Here is a 19929-nt window from a genome sequence, read left to right as displayed (position 1 = left end):
TGCTTTTTTCAGTGGTATTATGGACATTGGTCCAGCTTCATTCTCCACCCAGGTCAGTAACTTTGCACTTGCATCCCATTCCTTGAGGCATTTATCATTTTCTTCTTGTACTGTGCAAACTTAAACTTGTAGGAACGTATATGTGCTTTGCTACCTATCACTCCCTCCTTCCATCCTTTAGCTGTGTACACTTGGCCATACACTAGCATTTGTGGTCATTCCCAACATCCAGGTTCTCCTATTTCCTTGGGTCCCTTCTTAGGACATGGTCATTCTTTCAGTGTTATTGTTTTTGTCTCTCCTTTCTGTGAGCCGTCAGTTATGTATTGTATAGCCTGGTCTTGTTTCCAATAATTGTCCATCATGTCAAGTGTTTTTATATCGCTATCTTCAAAGGGGAATGTTGCCTTGGAAATCCATTGCTATGTTGCCGTTCTCCCTTGGAATCTTCCTCAGGTTGTAAACATCGACAGGTACATAAGTCATTGTGCTCTTGCTGCTGGGATTTCAGTTGCTACAAAAGTTCTGGAGGCACTCATGGCACAGGGGATTAGTGAGCAGAGGTAGCAGATCTTCCCTGTGGTATGTCTGCCTACTTTAGTCATGTGCTTGTACCAAATGTTATTAAATACTCGAGCAGTATCAGTGAGATAGAGATCCACCCCTCCCATGTCTGCATCAGCACTGCATCTACCTCTCCTTACTGTACTTACAGTGCTTACCTTTCCACCTGACATGGTCGTTCCACCTGCTGGATTGGGGTTGTGTTAGTAGAGGTTACAGCGGTATCACTTGCAACATATGACACTTGCCAAAAGATGAGGGTAAAAATACCACATGAAAACAAGACACGGGACACAATAAGCATTCTTTTAATAATACCTCCCATAACTTACTCTTCTTTGCACTCTTGTGTAGTCTTGATGATGTTTGTTGCCCGCCTACAATGCACTAAAAAAGGCATTATTGTATTAGTATTTTATTAATTTAAGACTCCTGCTAACTTGATGTTGGGTCATTGCAGGAAGGAATAGTTTTTCCAAAACTGTGCATATTCTTGGATCACAAAGTACTGCAAGCACAGAAGGGTTACCTATCTCTAGGTGTGCGTATGTTTGGGCCAAATAAGCTATAAAAAAAACAGAAAAACACATTATGATGGCGTCTTCTATCGCTGTTGGATCTCCTAACAAATTGGAAAAATTGGCCTTGGAAGGTTTCGGGATGAGATTCAAAGGGAAGCATGGCACAATGCAATAATAATAGTCGCACTTTCACAATGAATGCTGTCAGTGTGCGGAAAGAAAAATAATACACAGTGTGCCCTCACTCTGGATGGTTAGGAAGTCCTTTCCCTATCTCTCTTGCTCTGGAGCGAGTAATCATAGGTTGGCCTCTGCTGGGTTGTGATGTTTCGAGGCAATTGCTTTGTTCTTCTGCTTGTGAATCGTTGGCCCTTTCGTTGTTGGTGCTAGGAGAGGCCACCACTTTGCAGGGCTTGGTGTCCCCCAGGTAATTCCAAGTTGTCCTCCCTTGTAGCTTTACTGCACAATTAGTTACTTTTTCTACTGTATATGGTCCTGTAAACTGCAGTTTATTCCACCGCCTGGTAAAGTCTCTTAGCAATACATGATCCCCTGGATACAGCTGTGGTTGCTTCAATTGTTCTTTGTTTGCTTCTGGGTCGTTGTTCTCTTCTCTTGCTTCAGGCCTCTCCCGTTGTCCCTGCAGTTGACGAGAAATAAAAGAGGCACTTGCTATCAAGGAAGCGGTGTACTCGTACATTTCTTGACCCAATACATCAGACATCTGCATCTTTCAAAGCCCTAGTGGTAATTTTATTGCCTGTGCTCAAGTGAAATTCCAGCTCCCCCCACCTCATTTGAGGCTGTGGGAAGTGGAAATGGAATCAGAAGTCATATTTTATGATAATAGGCACCGCAGGAGTTGACCTAGCGCTTGGGACAGCCTTCCTGAGTGTTTGCACCCATTAGCATAATTTAACAAAATACAGCCAGGAAATTTGTCAAGTTCTCTGGACTCAAAGAGACACCATCCTCATGCATTACTCAGAAATACGCAATTGACATTGAGGGTAATAGGTCATATATTTAATATCACATCTTTCTTCTACAAGCTAGCTCTGATTTGCATTGCACATGCTATAACAGCAGCAACTATAACATAGCACATTACCGTACATATGAAAAGAACTGTTATGTAAGTGAAGAGCATGGTTTGTATTAATAGAGAAAAAGAACAAGTCATCTTTTTAGTTTAACAGCTTGAGTGACCTGGGATTTATATTATGGTGGGCTATGCTATGGAGTGGTGAAAAGTGTCAAAATGCACAGAGCCAGACTCCACATTTAACTCACGCTTTAGGACAAGATGTGCGCACACGAACCGCCCACGGCTTCCTGTCCAGCTGGGCCTGCGTATGTCTCTCCCTCGCTTCTGCTCTGGGGCCTGCATTGGATATCTCCCCAGCCCCCACGACTTGAGCCTGCTGTTTGATGCGCGAACAATTTCCTGTTCTCATTTAGCTTGCCCTTTATATGTAATAAAGGGATCAGACCTGAGTGTATTATCCTGCCATGTGGGAGGTTAAAGCTTAACGCTTAAGAATGTTCCTTTGCTTTGCTTGAACATATGGCATTCCTATGTGCAAACTTAAGAGACAGGTGTTGTCTGTGTCCACTGTTTGTCTCCACTATAGTAACTGGCCTTCCATTCAGTGAACGGGAAAAGTTTTACTTGCTTCCACACAAATACAAACTCCATTACATTAAATGTGTGTTACGCTCACCTGATATCCCCGGTGGCGCCTGGAATGCTCTGAGATCTGGAACCCTGAATGCGTAGTTGCCCAGTGCTGAATAATGAATCTTAGTTATTTTTAGGGTGAGCTATCCGTCCTGCGTTTCTTGTGCAGGGGCCCTGGACGTTTGTTGGCGAGCTGCCTGAGTTGCTTCACTGGTGCAGTACGCATTCCTTGGGCCCAGGCCTGCTGTGACCCCGAATCTGCTGATAGGCAGGTAGGTTTGTTAATTGTAAGTCTTTGTTCTGTTTATGGTGGGAATTCGTTAATGTCTTTATCTCCTTCTTTTCAGGTGCGAAGGTCTTGATGCTGGCGTGCCGGATGGAGAGGCACGTTTTCTAGGTAAGAGAAAGCGTAAAGCCTTTATTGTCTTTTAAATCTAACCTGTGTTTTCTTCTTCTTCTCCTCACAGGCCGCTGTGGTGCTGCGAGTGGATGAGAGCGCGATGAAAAACAGGCCCCCGGAATCCGATAAGGTAAGTACAGCGCTGTGCGGTTGTTTAATATTGAAAGCAAACCTGAATATGTCTCTTTTCCTTTGCAAATGTTGCTGTGGTGCTCCGGATGGAAGCGTGGCGTAGCACGATGGAATTCGGGTAAGACTGATGGAATTCAATGTTTTGGAAGCACGTGTTCTAATATTGTTTTTCCCTTTCTCGTTATTGCAGGTCGCAATGTTCGAACAGCAGCTGTGGTAGCGGTTTGCCGGAAGTCCTTAAGCTAGTACTCACAGGTGAGTGATGTTTCTTCTCTCGGTTTACACAGATTGCAGCCCAGTTGAGATGCTGAGTGCTGGATGGTATTTTCTCAGATACGGCAGAATAATCTTGTTCTTGCAGGATTACAGGAAGATGCTGAAGACCAGGAGCTGGACACTGTGAGCGTCACGCTGAGGATTGCAGAATAACTTGAAGCATGTTCTGCAGTCAGGGTGTGGTTTATATAGCCCAGGTAAAGTAGTTCCAGGCCTGCCACACCCAAAACACTAGACCGCATAGCTTGGTTCTTAGAACTAGACTGTGTGGGTGCTTCCATGTTGGATTTAAAGGCCCATTTACATAAATGGGACCTAGTCTGAACAGCCCTTCCTTCCTACATATGAGCCTGGTGACAAAGATGCCAGGACTGGCTCCAGGAGCCCTTTTGCAGTGGTTTTAAGGCCCCCAGGGTTCTGGTGGGAGCCTGCTTGTGGCACAACGTGTGCTCCCTCACAGTGGTCATGACAATGGGCTTCTGAAGGGGTAACACATGTCACTTGCTTCCACACTCTCTTAACTGTGCGTGTGTATTTTGGTGCCTCCTGTCCTTTGACTGCTTATCAGATCTAAATGGTGTGAAAAGCATCTCCTGACTTTGCTACGTGCCGTTTAAGACAGGAAGTTGCCACATGCGGTTAGGTTTCTCTGCTGGAGGGGGAAGCTACCATTTCCTGATCATCGCCTTTCGCTAAAGCCAAGAAAGCAAGTGTATGTTCTTTGTTAAAACCACATGTGTTATTTATTCAAGGAACTATATTATCTGAACCAAGTGTCTGCTTTTGTCCCATGTCAACAGCCCTTGCATTATGTGGAAGTGTGTGCTTTGTATTCAATGAACATTTGTAGTTTTTTGTTATTGCCTTTTTCATCTGTAAAGTCGCCTGATCTGTGACCAACTGTCTTACCAGGCTTGTTGTCCCTTATCCATAATCCATGACAGTGGGAGGAGTCAGGGGAAGTCTCATGTGGCGTCCTGTCACCACCTCATGTGGGGTTAAATGGTGGCCGGACTCTGGTTTGTTGCACAACACGAATAATGCAAATGGAAGACAGTTTAGCTAACTCTTGTTAAGGGTCGTTTTAATTTTGGTAATGTCTTTTTGAGCAGCCGTTGAGACGCTCACACATCCCATTTGCTTGCGGAAGAGAATTTGTGTTGTATTCCCAGCAAAGTTGTGATATGGTGGAACATCTCATTGGCAAAGTGAGGGCCATTGTCAGACTGCAGGACCTCACACACGCCCCATCGTGGGAAGATTTATCGAACCAGGAATTTTGCCGCTCTAATGGCATCAAGGTGGGAACAGGGACCGGCTTCCATCCATCGGGAAAATGGGCACACAACCACTATCATGTAGTGATAGCCCTGGCATACTTGGAGCATGTCAACATAGTCGACGTGCGGGTGTTGGAATGGACCCATTGGGTGAAGTATGGCTTCTCTCCCTACCCTTAGTGTATGGCCTGCTGTAAATTGTTTATAATTAGTTATGAATTCAGCCACATGTTCTGCCAAATTAGAACAGAACCAATCTTCTCCAATATGAGCAGCAAGCACCTCCTTCGCCATATATGTAGGATGGTTTAAGTGTGTCAGTGCAGTGTGCAATAAAGAGAATGGCATTACCACTTTTCCTGTGTTGTTTTGCCGCCATAAGGCGTCTGTCGGAGACATTGTACATCCCCTCCTTATCCACAATTCCTTTTGTTCCTTTGGTAAGACTCCCTGCAATTCCATAATCTGTGTCACTGGTAATGTGTTATATCCTTCTTTTAATATCATTGTTCGCACATAGTTGCGTGCTGGGGATGAAGCATCCATTTCTAAAATTTCCCCAAAATAGATGGTGTGTTTTACTTCTGCGTCTGCTGCCTCGTTGCCCCTAAACATGGGGTCCCCCCTTCGGGCGTGCTTGGCACTTCGCCACTGCCATGCGCATTGGGTACTGGAGTGCCTCTATCAGTCTTCCCAATAATAGTGCGTGCTACACCGGTGACCCATCAGCACGTATGAAGCCCTTCCTCAGCCAACGTGACAGCCCAGAATGCACTGTGGATGTCACATAGGCTGAATCTGAATACACTGTTACTTCTTTCCCTTTGCTGTGCTCCAGTGCCAATATTAATGCTACTAATTCTGCTGCTTGTGCTAAAAGATGTGATGGTAGACGTGCGCTTGTCACCACCTCACTCGTGACGTCCTCCTCTAATCTCACTACTGCTGTCCCAGTATGTCTTTTCCCAGTCATTTGGTCAATCGTTGACAACCCGTCAATATAAAGCATGTCTCTTCCCTTGATTACATTCTCCTGCACCTTTGGGGTCTCGCTGAACTGTTCTATGTTGGTCATGCACATAGTTGCCCTCCTCTACGGATTCGTCAATGAAAGCCGCCAGGCTGACAAGTTGGCATCTCACTATCTTGAACGCTGGGTTTGACAGTAACACCTCGTACCCTGAAGCGCTCTGTGTCATCAATGTGTTTTTGGGTCTTTCCAGTATTGCGAAGAGAACCTGCTGCACGTAAATAGTGGTGCTGCATCCCATGGTAATACTTGCTGACTTGTCTACCGCAAATGCAGCAGCAGCTGCCAGTGCCTGTTCGCACGCATAGTGTCCTCTCATTACTGGATCTAATTTCCCACTGTAATATGCTAGAGGTTTGTGCCCCATACTTGTCTTTTGTGTCAGTACTGCAGTCATAACCACTCCATTGGAGTGCGAGAATAAGAGGAATTCACTTTGATCGTCTGGGATCCCCAACACAGGAGCTGTGCATATTGCTTCTTTCAGCTTGTCAAATGCCTGAGTCATTTCTTTTGTTGATTGTAATGTACCCTCTGCTCTTTCTGGTGTCACTTTTCGCCCCATCTGGTGGTCTCAGTTGTCCAATATATAACACTTCTTTCTGGCAATAATGTAATTTAGCCATGTCTACCTTGTATCCCTTTTCTGCTAGTGCAGTCAACATAGGCACAAAGTCATCTCTACACAGTGTCTGTATCTTGCAGCAAATCAATATGTCGTTTACGTACTGTATGACAACGCTCTCTTAACATTTCCTAAATCCATTGAATTACCCTGTTGAATATGGAAGGTGATTTGCAGTACCCTTGAGGAAGTCTTGTATGTTTCACTTATTTCTATATAGAAACTAATTTAAGTCTTGTGAGTCTGGGTGTAGTGGTATAGAGAAGAAATCATTCTTCAAATCTATGACCGTGAATTAGGTAGCTTCCGTGGAAACTCTATATAATATTGTCACTGGATTCGAAACTAAAGGAAATTCTGCTTCGACAATATGGTTCAGAGTGTGCAAGCCTGTATAAAACAACATTTCCCCCGTTGCCTTTTTGACAAGGTACTCCGTCGGTTTGCACAGTGATTCTGATGGTATTAGGATGCCTTTCTTCACTACTGCTGCAATTGTCTCATAAATACCCTTGCCTTTCACTGCTCCTATCCTTTTCAGAAGCCGCACATCATAGGGACTTGTGGTCCATAAGACGCTGAGGACCTTTGCCAAGTGTTCCTCAAGAAATGTTGGCGCTGCTTGTAGCATCATCGCCATTCTCTGTGGTACCTCTCTGTAATGTAGTTTCACCCAGTATGTGATGCTAATTTCAAACACTACCTCATGATCTGATCGGTTGTCTTTGAACAGTTCTTCATCTGTAACGGTAGGGTAGTCAATCTGTACCCTTCGGCCATGGCGATGACTGATTGCGATGCTCACCCTGTATCATCTGTCCCATGTACTGTTATCCAGTCGTATCCCAATATTACTGCCTCTATTTCTAATGGTACCATCGTCCCTTCCTTTTCGTCTAATGATAGTTCTGGCCTGAACATGTACTCATTTGGAAGGCGCCACATTTGTCCCTGAATTCGTGGGAGCCATGCTATTATTATTTCAGTCCCATATCGAACTAGTTCCTCATCTGCTGGCACCCCCCTCTGTAACTTGCGTCCATAATAAGCTGAATAATTTCTCTCACGTTTAGAAGGTGTTTCCCAGGTATGGAATACTCTATCCCTTTGTCAATGAATGAGATGGTCATGTTAAGTTTGCTCATGATGTCACTCCACATTATATTTACTGATGTCTGTAGGGAATACAGTAAGGGTAGAGCTAGGTCGTGCTCTCCTATAGAAAGTGCAATATCATCTGTAAATGGAACCAATTTCGTCACCCCAAAAAATCCATAAGCATTCATGCCGTTGCCTGACATTCTATACTTCCCCTCCCGGATGCAGGATTTAGTCACCCATGTGTCTACAAGAAAGGAGAATGTTTTGTCACCTATCGTCACCCCTCTGCTTCGTTCCTCCACCGGGTTGGGTGTAATCGATGGGATGGAACACATCAGGTCTGTCTGTGGGCGTTTCCTGCAAATGGGTTGCCTCCCACTACGGTAACCCACCCTAGTTTTCTAATGGGTGTCGTTGCCATGGAGTCCATGTGTGCCAGTGTCCCATCGTTTTGCTGTGCTGTGTATGATTGCTGCATGTTATTCTGCATCTGTGGTATCGGTGGTGCCTGTGAATACTGTTGCGCTGGTGCCTACATTTGTGGTGTCTGTGTCATGGGCTGGTGTGTCTGCGGGTATGCGTTTGGTGCCTGTCCTTGTTATTGTGTCTAGTCATGGGCATAATACTTATTCTGTTGGCTGGTATTGCATTCCTCCATTCTATGGCATCCCCCTCTTCTCCTGCACACTCTAGAGATGTGCCCAACCTGTCCGCACACCCAGCACTGGGGTGGTTCCCTCATTTGCCTCTGATACTCCCCAGCGAACTCTTCGGGCCCTGCTGCATTTGTTGCCCATATCCGCGATACCCTCCCAAAAATCCCCCTTGGCTTTGTTGTATTTGATGACCATACCCGCATCCCCTTGGTGGCCTCCCTCTTCCTCGGAACCCATACTGTGAATCCCCCACCCCATGAACTCTTCTACCGCGGGCGGCGGTGCGCACTGTGTCTGTGGTGCACCTTGTACTCCGATGCTTGTTAATACTGCTCCTTCCATCGCGTATTTAGACAGTTTTTTCTGCACTAACTCCGCCTCTTCCTGCTTCCTTTCCTCATGCTTTTTCCTTGTGCTTTCCTGCATTAACCTGCAGTAATGTACTATCGTGACATGAATTTCTGACCACGGTTTTGCCTCCAACCCCACCAACTTCTTTAGTTGCCTTTGCACTTGTTCTGGCAACCCTTGACATAGTATATGATAAAATAATGCCACTGTTTTGTCCCACGGTTCTCGCATTTCAAGTCTCCACAACTCTTGAATAGCCTGAATACATTGTAGGGGGTCTTCGTCTTTCCCCATTCTGCATGCCATGTTCGCACTAATATCTGACGTGTCTGGGTACTGTGCCCCTAGAGCTTGCCATATGGCTGCTCAGCAGTTATCGAATGGTGAACCATTGTGTGCTGTATTTTGGGTGGTCACTCCAGGATACCCAGCCCTTTTTCACACGTCATCGGCAGCCTCTCCGAGGGTCGCCACTAGTTAACCTTTTATGTCCTCTACCGCTAACTTCTATCCTACTGTCATCCTCTCCATTTCGTATATCCATTTCCCCACACCCACCGTCAACAAGGGTAACCTAAACCTCAAATCTTCCTTGTCGATATGTTTCCATGATATGTATTGAGGCTGCCCCGCCCCCTTTTCCAGTAAGGGGAACTGTCAGTCCAATCTCCCTGTCCAATCTCGCTGTTACCCCATTCTCCCCATCCAATCTCCCGGTGTCTTTGGTGGCAGTGAATGCTTTTTCCAATTCTCCCCTCCTTCGTGCTGGAAGGTCCCTAAGCCTTTGTGCATACGGCATTACATTGTCCATGCTGCGCGATGTAACTGTTACGCTCACCTGGTTCCCACAGGGGCATCGATCGGACCTGGACAGCTGCGGTCTCCACCAACGTGATGCGTAGTGCTGAGATGACTGTCTGGACTGGCCCGCCTAATCTCGTCTGCTTGATCCGTAGAAGTATTCTCCTGCAAGTGGAGAAAGGGATTTAGCCACCCATGGATTTTAGTGATGGGCCCCTCCCACTGTTTTCGTTCTCCCCACTTGTCACCTCCGATATCCCCTTTTAGTAACCTCACCTTATGTTTTTAAATGATGAGCTCTCCATCCTGCATGGCATGCAGGGGCGCGTAGATACCAGTTACTTCACTGGTTTAAAGGTACTGGAGGAGATCCGGAGGAATATTGACTCCAGGGTTTATAAAATTCAAAGAGTTCAATATGTCCGATGTTCACTCTTGTTCCATTCCCTTGTTGAATTGCAGCTGGTTCAAAAGAATGTTGCCTGGAGGCAGCTGATGGCGTTCAGGTAAGAGTCTGTATTACCCAACACTGTCCGGTAAAAGTTGTATGAGTTTAACTTGTTGTTTTCTCTCCCTTTATAGGTGCGGCATATGAAGATGAGGTGTATTAAAGGGTAATGCCTCTGGTGGTAAATCAGGTAAGCCTATGGTGGTAAGAGATTGTATTTGTCGGCTCTCTTGGCTCACCTGGTTGTTTCTTTTGTTTTCCCCCAGGTGCTGGAGTTTGACGAAGAAAATGATGGAGGCAGCGCCGAGTCGAAAGATGCTGTGGACTGGTGAGTATAACGCGGCGCTGCTGCTGGCGATGCGACGCGTGCTGGAATAATGTCCTTTCCAGGCTCGGAGACATGCTGGATCCGGAATCAGGTAAGGAATTAAAATAATGTCCGTGATCTAACCTTTTCTTCCTTTTTCCCCTTTTTCTAGGAGCTCCGGATTCGAGGCGGGCATGGCAGAAGACTGGATGCTGACTTGCAGGCACGGTGAGCGTTACGCTGCAGGATGCAGAATAACGCGAAGCGTGTGCTGCTGTTCGGGCGTGGTTTAAATAGCCTCCAAAGTAGTTCCAGGTAAGAAGTTCCCCAGAACCACACCCGAGTAAAAAATAGTCCCTGTAACAAAATAGTCCCATCCAGGCCTCACGTTGGCTTGGATTAATTTGCAGCATGGTCTGCATGAGGTAAGTAATGTCTATGAGCCTGGCGCCAGGACTGGTTTCTAAGATGAGCCTGGCGCCTATGGCGCCAGGACTGAACCCAAACAGCCCCAGCCGGGGATGCTGGGGTTTTAACAAGTATCTGGATGCCTGTTCCCGGGGCTGAAGGACTCGATCCGGATGCCCGGGGTAGGCATCATGACAGCACTCCCCCAGCCCCCCAAGGCCCCTCCTAAAGTTGTTCTTCCCCTTGGTCCTGGCTTGTCTGGGAAGCTCCGATGGAATTTTCTCACCAACCGAGGAGCATGAACGTGGTCACTAGGTTCCCATGACCTTTCTTGTGGTCCGTAACCTTTCCAGTCGATTAAATAAAAAAAACCTTTTACAGTCCAGGATGTTTTTTACCTCGAATTCTGGTTCTCCATCTATCAAGATGGGGTCAGGTGGTTTGGTTAATCTTGTCCCGGGTTCAACTGGTTTTAGAAGTGAGACATGAAAGACAGGATGAATTCGCATATTAGAGGTTAATTCTAATTTGACGGCCACCGGGTTGATAATGGCCTTAATGGTGTAAGGTCCCAAATATCTAGGATTAAAAGTCTGAGTTCCTTTCAGAGGTATGTGTCTTGTAGCCAGCCAAACTTGATCTCCAATCTGATATGGTGGAGTCTCACTTCTATGTTGATCAGCATTTTTCTTGTATTTTTCTTTTGCCTGTTTCAAATGTTATGTTGCCTCCTTAAAGGCTTGTGTAATAGTAGAGTGCATTTGGGTCACTGCTGGCATTTCTGAGTGCTGGCGTGAATCGAGTTTTGAGGTTCGAGGATGATGTTCATATATGGTATAAAAGGGGCTTTTTCCGGTTCCTGAATGTACAGAGTTATTGTATGCGTATTCAGAAATCCATAAATTATCCTTCGAATTACCTTCGGTTTGATGAAGCATACAACGTAGGTATTGTTCAAGAGTCTGGTTGGTCCTCTCCATCTGACCATCGGTTTGGGGATGGTGACTGGTTGATAACGTTACGTCGATTTGCGCCAATTGACAACATTTCTTCCAAAATTGCGAAATGAACTGACTACCTCGGTCAGAAATTAATACGGAAGGAAATCCATGTATTCGAACAATGTTTTCAAGAAATTCTTTGGCCAAAATTGAAGCGGAAGGTAATCCTTTCAAATGAATAAAGTGGGCCATCTTGGAAAAAAGATCCACAATAACTAGAATGGTGTTGAATCCATTACATGGCGGTAAATCTGTAATAAAGTCTAAAGACAAAGTGTGCCACGGTGTGGGTGGAATATCTAAAGGTTGTAAAAGACCAGCTAGTTTTTTCTTCTGACTTTTGTTTTGGGCACAGATGCCACAAGACAGTACAAATGACTTTACGTCTTTCCGCCAGGTAGGCCACCAGAATTGTCTTTTAATTTTAGCTTCAGTCTTCGCAATACCTGGGTGCCCTTCCATCAGAGCATCATGGTAATTGGAGATGACTAGTTCTTGTAGTCCCTTGTGTGGTAGAAATAGACGCCCTTGATAGTAAGGTAAGTCATTGATGACTGAATAATCTTGGCCCTTTTTCACCCAGTCCTGCAGGGCTGCTGAATCGAAAAGTTGGTGGATTTTTAAATGAATATCTTCTAAGGTCTGTAGAGTAGTTATGCCAAGAATGCTTTGTTCTGGAATTATAGGCACCGGTTCTGGGTTCGAATATGCTTCTCCCATCCCTATTCGGGATAAGGCATCTGCCTTACCATTCTTACAACCTGGTCGATAAGTGATCACGAAATCGAATTCGGCAAGGAATAATGCCCATCGAAGTTGACGCGATGATTGGGCCTTGGCTGTTTTTAAATACTGCAAGTTCCTGTGATCGGTGATTACAGTAATGGTGTGCCTGGCACCGAGAAGATAATGCCGCCAAGCCTTGAAGGCGGATTTGATGGCTAACAACTCTATCGGTAACAGCATAGTTTAACTCGGGGGCCGAGAACTTTCTGGACCAAAAGGCTACTGGATGAAGTTGACCGGTTTCAGGATCCTTTTGGGACAGGACAGCCCCCATGGCTAAACTGGATGCATCGGTTTCAACTATGTATGAGAGCTCGGGACGTGGATGCTTTAAGACAGGTGCCGACATGAATTTCAATTTCAGCTCTTGGAAGGCCTTTTCAGCCTCTTTGGTCCACAAGAAGTGTTTGTTTTTTCGCAAAAGTGCTGTGATGGGGTGTACAACATGTGCGAAGTCAGGAATAAATCTGCGGTAGAAATTAGCAAATCCAAACATGGTTTGTACCCCTTTAGCTGAACTGGGTGATCGCCACTTGATAATTCCGTCCACCTTTCGAGAGTCCATTCGGACTCCTTTTGGAGTCAGGATAAATCCAAGGAATTCAACTTCGGTAGCATGAAAAACACATTTTTCCAATTTTGCATATAACTTGTGCTGGCATAGTTTCTCGAGGACTGCACGAATGTGCCTAACATGGTATGATTCTGAGGAGGAGTACACTAGAATATCGTCTATGTATATGACAACACAGACGTCAATGAGTTCACGAAGGACATCGTTCATAAAATACTGGAAGGCTGCTGGTGCATTGCACAACCCGAAGGGCATCACCTGATATTCGAATAATCCGTACTTGGTGCAAAAGGCAGTCTTCCATTCGTCGCCTTTCTTTACACGTACCAGATGATATGCCCCTCGGAGATCTAATTTGGTGTAGATGCAAGCGTCCTTTACTTGGTCTAGTAATTCGGGGATCAGAGGCAATGGGTATCGGTTCTTCACCGTGATCTGATTTAATGTGCGGTAGTCTATGCACGTTCTGAGGTCACCTTCCCTTTTAGGCACGAAGAACAAAGCTGAGGATGCAGGGGACTTGGATGGACGAATGAAGCCATTACCAAGGTATTGGTCCAAGTATTGTCGCAGGTGAAGGTTTTCGGGTTCCGTAAGGGCGTAGATCCTACTACATGGAGGTTGTGCACCGGGTATGAGGTCGATTTGACAATCGTATGATCTGTGAGGTGGTAAGGTGTTTGCCTGTTCTTTTTTGAAAACCTCCTGGAATTCTTGATATTCCTGAGGTAACTGCACGACTGGATTAGCGACTGTGGCCAGGCCTTTGTTCAAGGTTTTTTCCGAGTAACAGGTGTGTGCACAATCCGGGAAGGTTATTCTCTTCTCTCGCCAATCAATACAAGGATTATGTGTTTCCAACCAAGGTATCCCCAGTATTATTTGGAACTGCGGGGCTTTGATTAAATCAAACACAATAGTCTCTCAATGCCCATGCTGACCCAACAGTGTGATCTCTGCGGTGGAATGAGTTACAGGCCCAGAGGCAATTTCAGTTCCATCGACTGTGGTGATGACATCCGAAGTGGTCTTTTTGCAGAGAGGTAGATTCATCCTAGAAGCCAATTCGTGGTCCATATAGTTTCCTACGGCCCTGCTATCAATGTATGCCCTTACTGCGTGTATACGTGATGGCTGCCTTGGATCAATAAGGACCATTGGTATGATTAGGTGCAAGGTCTGAGTATCCTTCTTTAAGCTCGGCAAGCGGACCTCTACGCTTGTCAGGCGTGGTCGTTTTCCGAATCAGGCTCTGTTTGATTTCTATCAGCAACTCCGACTATTTTTTTGGATGGTTTTTATAGGGCAATCCCGTAGAAAATGTCCTGCGGCCCCACAGTACAGACACAATTGCATCTGCTGTCTCCTTTGTCTCTCCTTTTGAGCTAAGGGTCCCTTAACCCCCCCGATCTGCATCGGCTCTGATGCATCTGTTCCTTTGGGGGTAACATTGGGTTTAACCAATACCCGATTCTCGAACTTAGTTCGATCAGCCTTTCTATTCTGAAGTCGGTGGTCTAACTGGACCACTAAGTCTATATATTCTGCGCAATCTTGAGGTGGGTTCACAACTTGGGCCAAAACATCTTTGAGTTCACCCCGAAGTCCACGATGAAATTATGTAATTCGTTTTACCTCTGGCCATCCGGTTTCCACCACCAACCTATTGAAGGTTGCGATATAGGTTAGTAGATCCTGGTTACGTTGTCGTAAGGATAAAAGTTCGTTATCCAGGGCCTGTCCCTGTGAATGTCTGGCGAATAGTCTTTCCATGCTCAATTGAAAACCCTGAAAATCCCGAAGAAGATGGTCATCCTGGTTGACTAGTGGAATTGACCATTCCGCTGCGCTGCCACTAAGGTATGATAGTACAAAGGCTACTTTGGCTTGGTCGTTTGGAAAAGCTCCAGGTCTGCATAAAAAGTGCAAGCGGCATTGGTTCATAAACACGGCAAACTTTTTTGGGTCCCCAGCAAAACGTTCGGGTGGAGCTAAAGGAATGCTCCCTGCTAGAACCACTTGCACAGGATTGCTCGATGAAACGGGAGTTGGATTCCCTCTGAGTCCAGGTAGTGTGGTTTGCCCCGCTTGGTTTTGCAGCATTTGTCTAGCAAGATCATCAGTGCGCTCCTTTGACACAATCAGTTCTCTCCTGAGGGCATAAGCGGAGTGCACTTCTACCCTAAGTTCCCCTAACAATAGGGCTAGTTGGTCGGTTTCTGAGGTTTCCATTATGCCCGGGTGGGGATTTGTAGATAGGCTTCGCGTTCTGTTACGCTCACCTGGTTCCCACAGTGGCATCGATCGGACCCGGACAGCTGCGGTCTCCACCAACGTGATGCGTAGTGCCGAGATGACTGTCTGGACTGGCCCGCCTAATCTCGTCTGCTTGATCCGTAGAAGTATTCTCCTGCAATTGGAGAAAGGGATTTAGCCACCCGTGGATTTTAGTGATAGCCCCCTCCCACTGTTCTCGTTCTCCCCACTTGTCACCTCTGATATACCCTTTTAGTAACCTCACCTTATGTTTTTAAATGATGAGCTCTCCATCCTGCATGGCATGCAGGGGCGCGTAGATACCAGTTACTTCACTGGTTTGAAGGTACTGGAGGAGTTCCGGAGGAATATTGACTCCGGGGTTTATAAAGTTCAAAGAGTTCAATATGTCCGATGTTCACTCTTGTTCCATTACCTTGTTGAATGGCAGCTGGTTCAAAAGAATGTTGCCTGGAGGCAGCTGATGGCGTTCAGGTAAGAGTCTGTATTACCCAACATTGTCCGGTAAAAGTTGCATGAGTTTAACTTGTTGTTTTCTCCCCCTTTATAGGTGCGGCATATGAAGATGAGGCGTATTAAAGGGTAATGACTCCGCTGGTAAATCAGGTAAGCCTATGGTGGTAAGAGATTGTATTTGTCAGCTCTCTTGGCTCACCTTGTTGTTTCTTTTGTTTTCCCTCAGATGCTGGAGTTCGACGAAGAAAATGATGGAGGCAGCGCCGAGTCGAAAGATGCTGTAGACTGGTATGTATAACGCGGCGCTGCTGCTGGCGATGCGACGCGTGCTGGAATAATGTCCTTTCCAGGCTCGGAGACGTGTTGGATCCGGAATCAGGTAAGGAATTAAAATAATGTCTGTGATCTAACCTTTTCTTCCTTTTTCCCCTTTTTCTAGGAGCTCCGGATTCGAGGCGGGCGTGGCAGAAGACTGGATGCTGACTTGCAGGCACGGTGAGCGTTACGCTGCAGGATGCAGAATAACGCGAAGCATGTGCTGCTGTTCCGGCGTGGTTTAAATAGCCTCCAAAGTAGTTCCAGGTAAGAAGTTCTCCAGAACCACACCCGAGTAAAAAATAGTCTGTGTAACAAAATAGTCCCATCCAGGCCTCACGTTGTCTTGGATTCATTTGCAGCATGGTCTGCATGAGGTAAGTAATGTCTATGAGCCTGGCGCCAGGACTGGTTTCTAAGATGAGCCTGGCCCCTAAGGCGCCAGGAGTGAACCCAAACAGCCCCCAGCCAGGGCTGCTGGGGTTTTAACAAGTATCTGGATGCCTGCTCCCGGACCTGATGGACTCGATCCGGATGCCCGCTTTCCTCCTCCTCTTTGCATTTGCACTCTCTTATGAGCTGCTCTATTTCTAACTTCCTCCTCTCCCTCTTTATCAAAACCTGCTTTTCCTTCTCTTCTTCCTCCCTTTTCTACGCTATCTCCTCAAGCTCTCTTTCGCCACATCTCTCCTTGCGACTGCTCTTTCTCTTCTGCCTTTTGCATTTCTCTTCCTACTCTCTCGCATTCCTCCCTTTCATTTTTTCTTGTCTTTCCACCTCTTCCATTATCTCTGCCCACTCTCGTGCTTCACTGTTCTCTTTGCGAACAGCTACTTCCTTACTCGCCACTTCTGTTTCTTCCGCTGTCTTCCCATCTAATTTCAGAAATATTTGTCCTCCCAACCACTTGTTAGCTACTATTTTCTCCAGCCCTTCCCTTCTTTGCTCTGTTCCCAGTTCGCATCCCCTTGTACTTGTCTGTGTTTTGCTGCACACCCCTTTTTCACCTCCCACACTGGCTGCTCCCCCTCTTGCTTGTCCGACCCCTTTCTGCCCCTCCTCCTTGGTGTATAGTGGAGGTGCAAATATTGGTTTTGTGTCCCCTCCGCTGCTCTTAATTCTCGTATATGGTATAATCCCTGTGCTCCTGCTTTAGCCCCTTTGTCCCATCTTCAGGAGGATGTGGGGAATTGGGGGGCGAGGGCTTTTCGCCTAGGGTCTCCTGTTGGCTCAGCATCCCTTGGGGCAGATGGGGAGCAGGTGCAAGTGGATCTAGGTCACCTGGCCCAAGTCCCGCCCACCTGGTGCCTTCCTGCCTACCGCTCTTTTTCACCACCTAGCATGCCCTGCCCACCTGGTGCCTTCCTGCTTGCCGCTCTTATTCAACACTTAGCAAGCCCCACCCACCTGGTGCCTTTCTGCTTGCCGCTCTTTTTCACCACTTAGCAAGCCCCGGCCACATGGTGCCTTCCTGCTCGCCGCTCTTTTTCACCACTTAGCAAGCCCCACCCCCACCTGGTGCCTTCCTGCTTGCTGCTCTTTTTCACCACTTAGCAAGCCCCGCCCACCTGGTGCCTTCCTGCTTGCCGCTCTGTTTTCCTACTTAAAGAGCCCTCAAGCCTCGTTTTCCTTTGCAGATAGGGAGCAGGTGCAAGTGGATCTAGGTCACCTGGCCTAAGCCCCGCCCTCCTCGTGCCTTCCTGCTTGCTGCTCTTTTTCACCACTTCGCAAGCCCTGCCCCCACCTGGTGCCTTCCTGCTTGCAGCTCTTTTTCCCCACTTAGTAAGCCCTGCCCACCTGGTGCCTTCCTGCTTGCCGCTCTGTTTCCCTACTTAAGGAGCCCTCCAGCCTCTTTTCCTTTGCAGATGGGGAGCAGGTGCAAGTGGATCTAGGTCACCTGGCCTAAGCACCGCCCACCTTCTTAGCCCTGCCTCTTCCTTCCTGCTTTTAACTATTAGATCAAGGGCGTCTCTTGCCCGGGCGTCTGCAGTGAAGGGCAGACGGAGAAAAGGGCCATTCCTGTTGGACCTGTTCGGACTGGGAGGACCCAGGGCTCAAACCCCTGCTCAGACAGCATGTAAGCATGCACCAACATGTGTTACTCCCTCTGTCCCCCAGGCCATCCCACCCCCTCTGGTCCCCCCGTCATGTTCCCTTGTGCTCCCACCATTCTCGCACACAGGTGTTGCCTGTTTTGCTTGATTCTTCTACCCTGCTCCCCCCTCACCACCTTCAAGCCTACTTCAGAAGGAGTCTGTCCTGACACATTCTGGTTTCACCATCACCGTCTTGTGGCCAATGCTGGATTTGCCTTTATGGACTTCATTGATTCACGGTGTGTCACCCTTTCTCAACTCTCATGCTGGACTTCCTTTGCATCTTTTACTCATGGTGGCCCTGAATCATGCTGTTCCCATCTTCATCTTGTATCTTGGCTTGCAACATTATGTTTTACTACTGACTTCTGCAATTGTATTCGCTCTCCCCTCTTGCTTCTCCACTCTTTTTGATTGCTACTCTCTGTTCTCTCCTCCTTTCCCTTCTCCCTTTTCCTATCTCCTCCCCTTACTTTCTTCTATGCACTTACTCTATCAGAATTGTCCCTGGACCTAATATGATAGCAACTTCGTCTGTTTCCTCCACCCTCCCATTACTGTTTTTTTCCTCCCCACCCTCCTCCAGCACTATCTGAAATGTCGTCGGGCCTAGTACGATAGTCGCTTGTTTTGTTCCTCCCCTCACTTTCTGCACCCCTCTCCCTCACCTTTTGTTTTACCAGACGTCTGTTCCGGGTCTCGCAAAGGGAACCTCGTAATAGGCGCTCCCGTAATGAAGGGTGCCGGTCCTGTACCGGGAGCGCCAGGGTGGTAATGAGGCCTATTGTGTATAGGCGCTATATAAATAAACTATCATATCATAAACTATCATATCATTGATGCCACGCCACATCCCCTCCGTCGTTCTGGAACATCTTCCAGAGCTCGAATATTGCCAATAAGATTGTTCAACTTATTTCCCTTATAAACCTCTTGTATGTGTGTGTGTATTTGGAGAAGCTTCCGCCTTTTGGCCATGGCTTAGACATTTACCCTATGTGCTTTGTGTCCATTCCGTGCTATATTTAAAAATCCTGTCCTTATATCACAGAAGGGCCTTGCATTGATGCTGTAAGGGCGTGTCCCCCGCATCTTTACCATAATACATTGCTTTTAATACTTGCTTGACTCCAATGTGCGGTTTTCGACACTTCTGTTGTTATACACACACAAAAATGCAATTTATCTTATTTTTTTTCAATTTCACAGATACCAGTTCTTTTCATAACATCACAGGCTTCTCTGGCTCCCAACAAACCTCTCAGGTGTGTTCCGCGCACCGCTCTTCTGCAACTATGCCTCCTCAGGCCCCCCCCCAATCTTGCGCATGCGCCTTTCCGCACTCCGCCATAGTACAGCCTACTCCGTAAATGTTCGATTGTCAAAACCAAATTCTGCAGCTCCTCGTACTCGCCTAGTCCTATACACAGACTTTACTAGTGACGTCACCTCTGCAATCAGTAACAGAATTACAAAAACCACCAATAGAGCTCACAAAGACATTGGGCCTCATTACGAGGCTTGCGCTCCCGTAATGAGGGTACCGGTACGGGACCGGCACTGTTCATTACGGGATGCGCAATTACGAGGTTCCCTTTGCAGGACCCGGTAAGGACGCCTGGTAAAACCAGGCATCCTTAGCGGGTCCCGCAAGGGGAACAGGGAGCTAATAACGGGCCGTTATTAACGGCACCGTTTATGGGGGCTCAAATGGGAATGGGGATGGGTTCCTTCAAGGAGGAATTACCGGGTCGTCCAATGTCGGAATGACCCGGTTATTCCTCATTGAAGGAACTCGATACTGGGACCCGGTATGGAGGTAGCCATGCCCTTACCAAGGGCA

At 46.9% G+C, this 19929-nt stretch overlaps 1 long non-coding RNA gene across 1 annotated transcript in view; it reads right to left on the bottom strand.

Annotated features, from left to right (window-relative positions):
• Positions 1 to 897: 897 nt before the first annotated feature.
• The window catches only part of LOC138467152 (uncharacterized), a 31020-nt gene continuing 11988 nt past the window's right edge, over positions 898 to 19929 (bottom strand). The window contains exon 3 of the long non-coding RNA XR_011268077.1: positions 898 to 1725. This is a non-coding gene — a long non-coding RNA (uncharacterized lncRNA). The remainder of the gene's footprint in view (positions 1726 to 19929) is intronic.

Source organism: Ambystoma mexicanum, chromosome 4q (genome assembly GCF_040938575.1).
Source record: "Ambystoma mexicanum isolate Mex_15411 chromosome 4q, UKY_AmexF1_1, whole genome shotgun sequence".
Classification (NCBI taxonomy): domain Eukaryota; kingdom Metazoa; phylum Chordata; class Amphibia; order Caudata; family Ambystomatidae; genus Ambystoma; species Ambystoma mexicanum.
The sequence above is the reverse complement of the archived record's forward strand: the minus strand, read 5'-3'. Positions and strand labels throughout refer to the sequence as shown.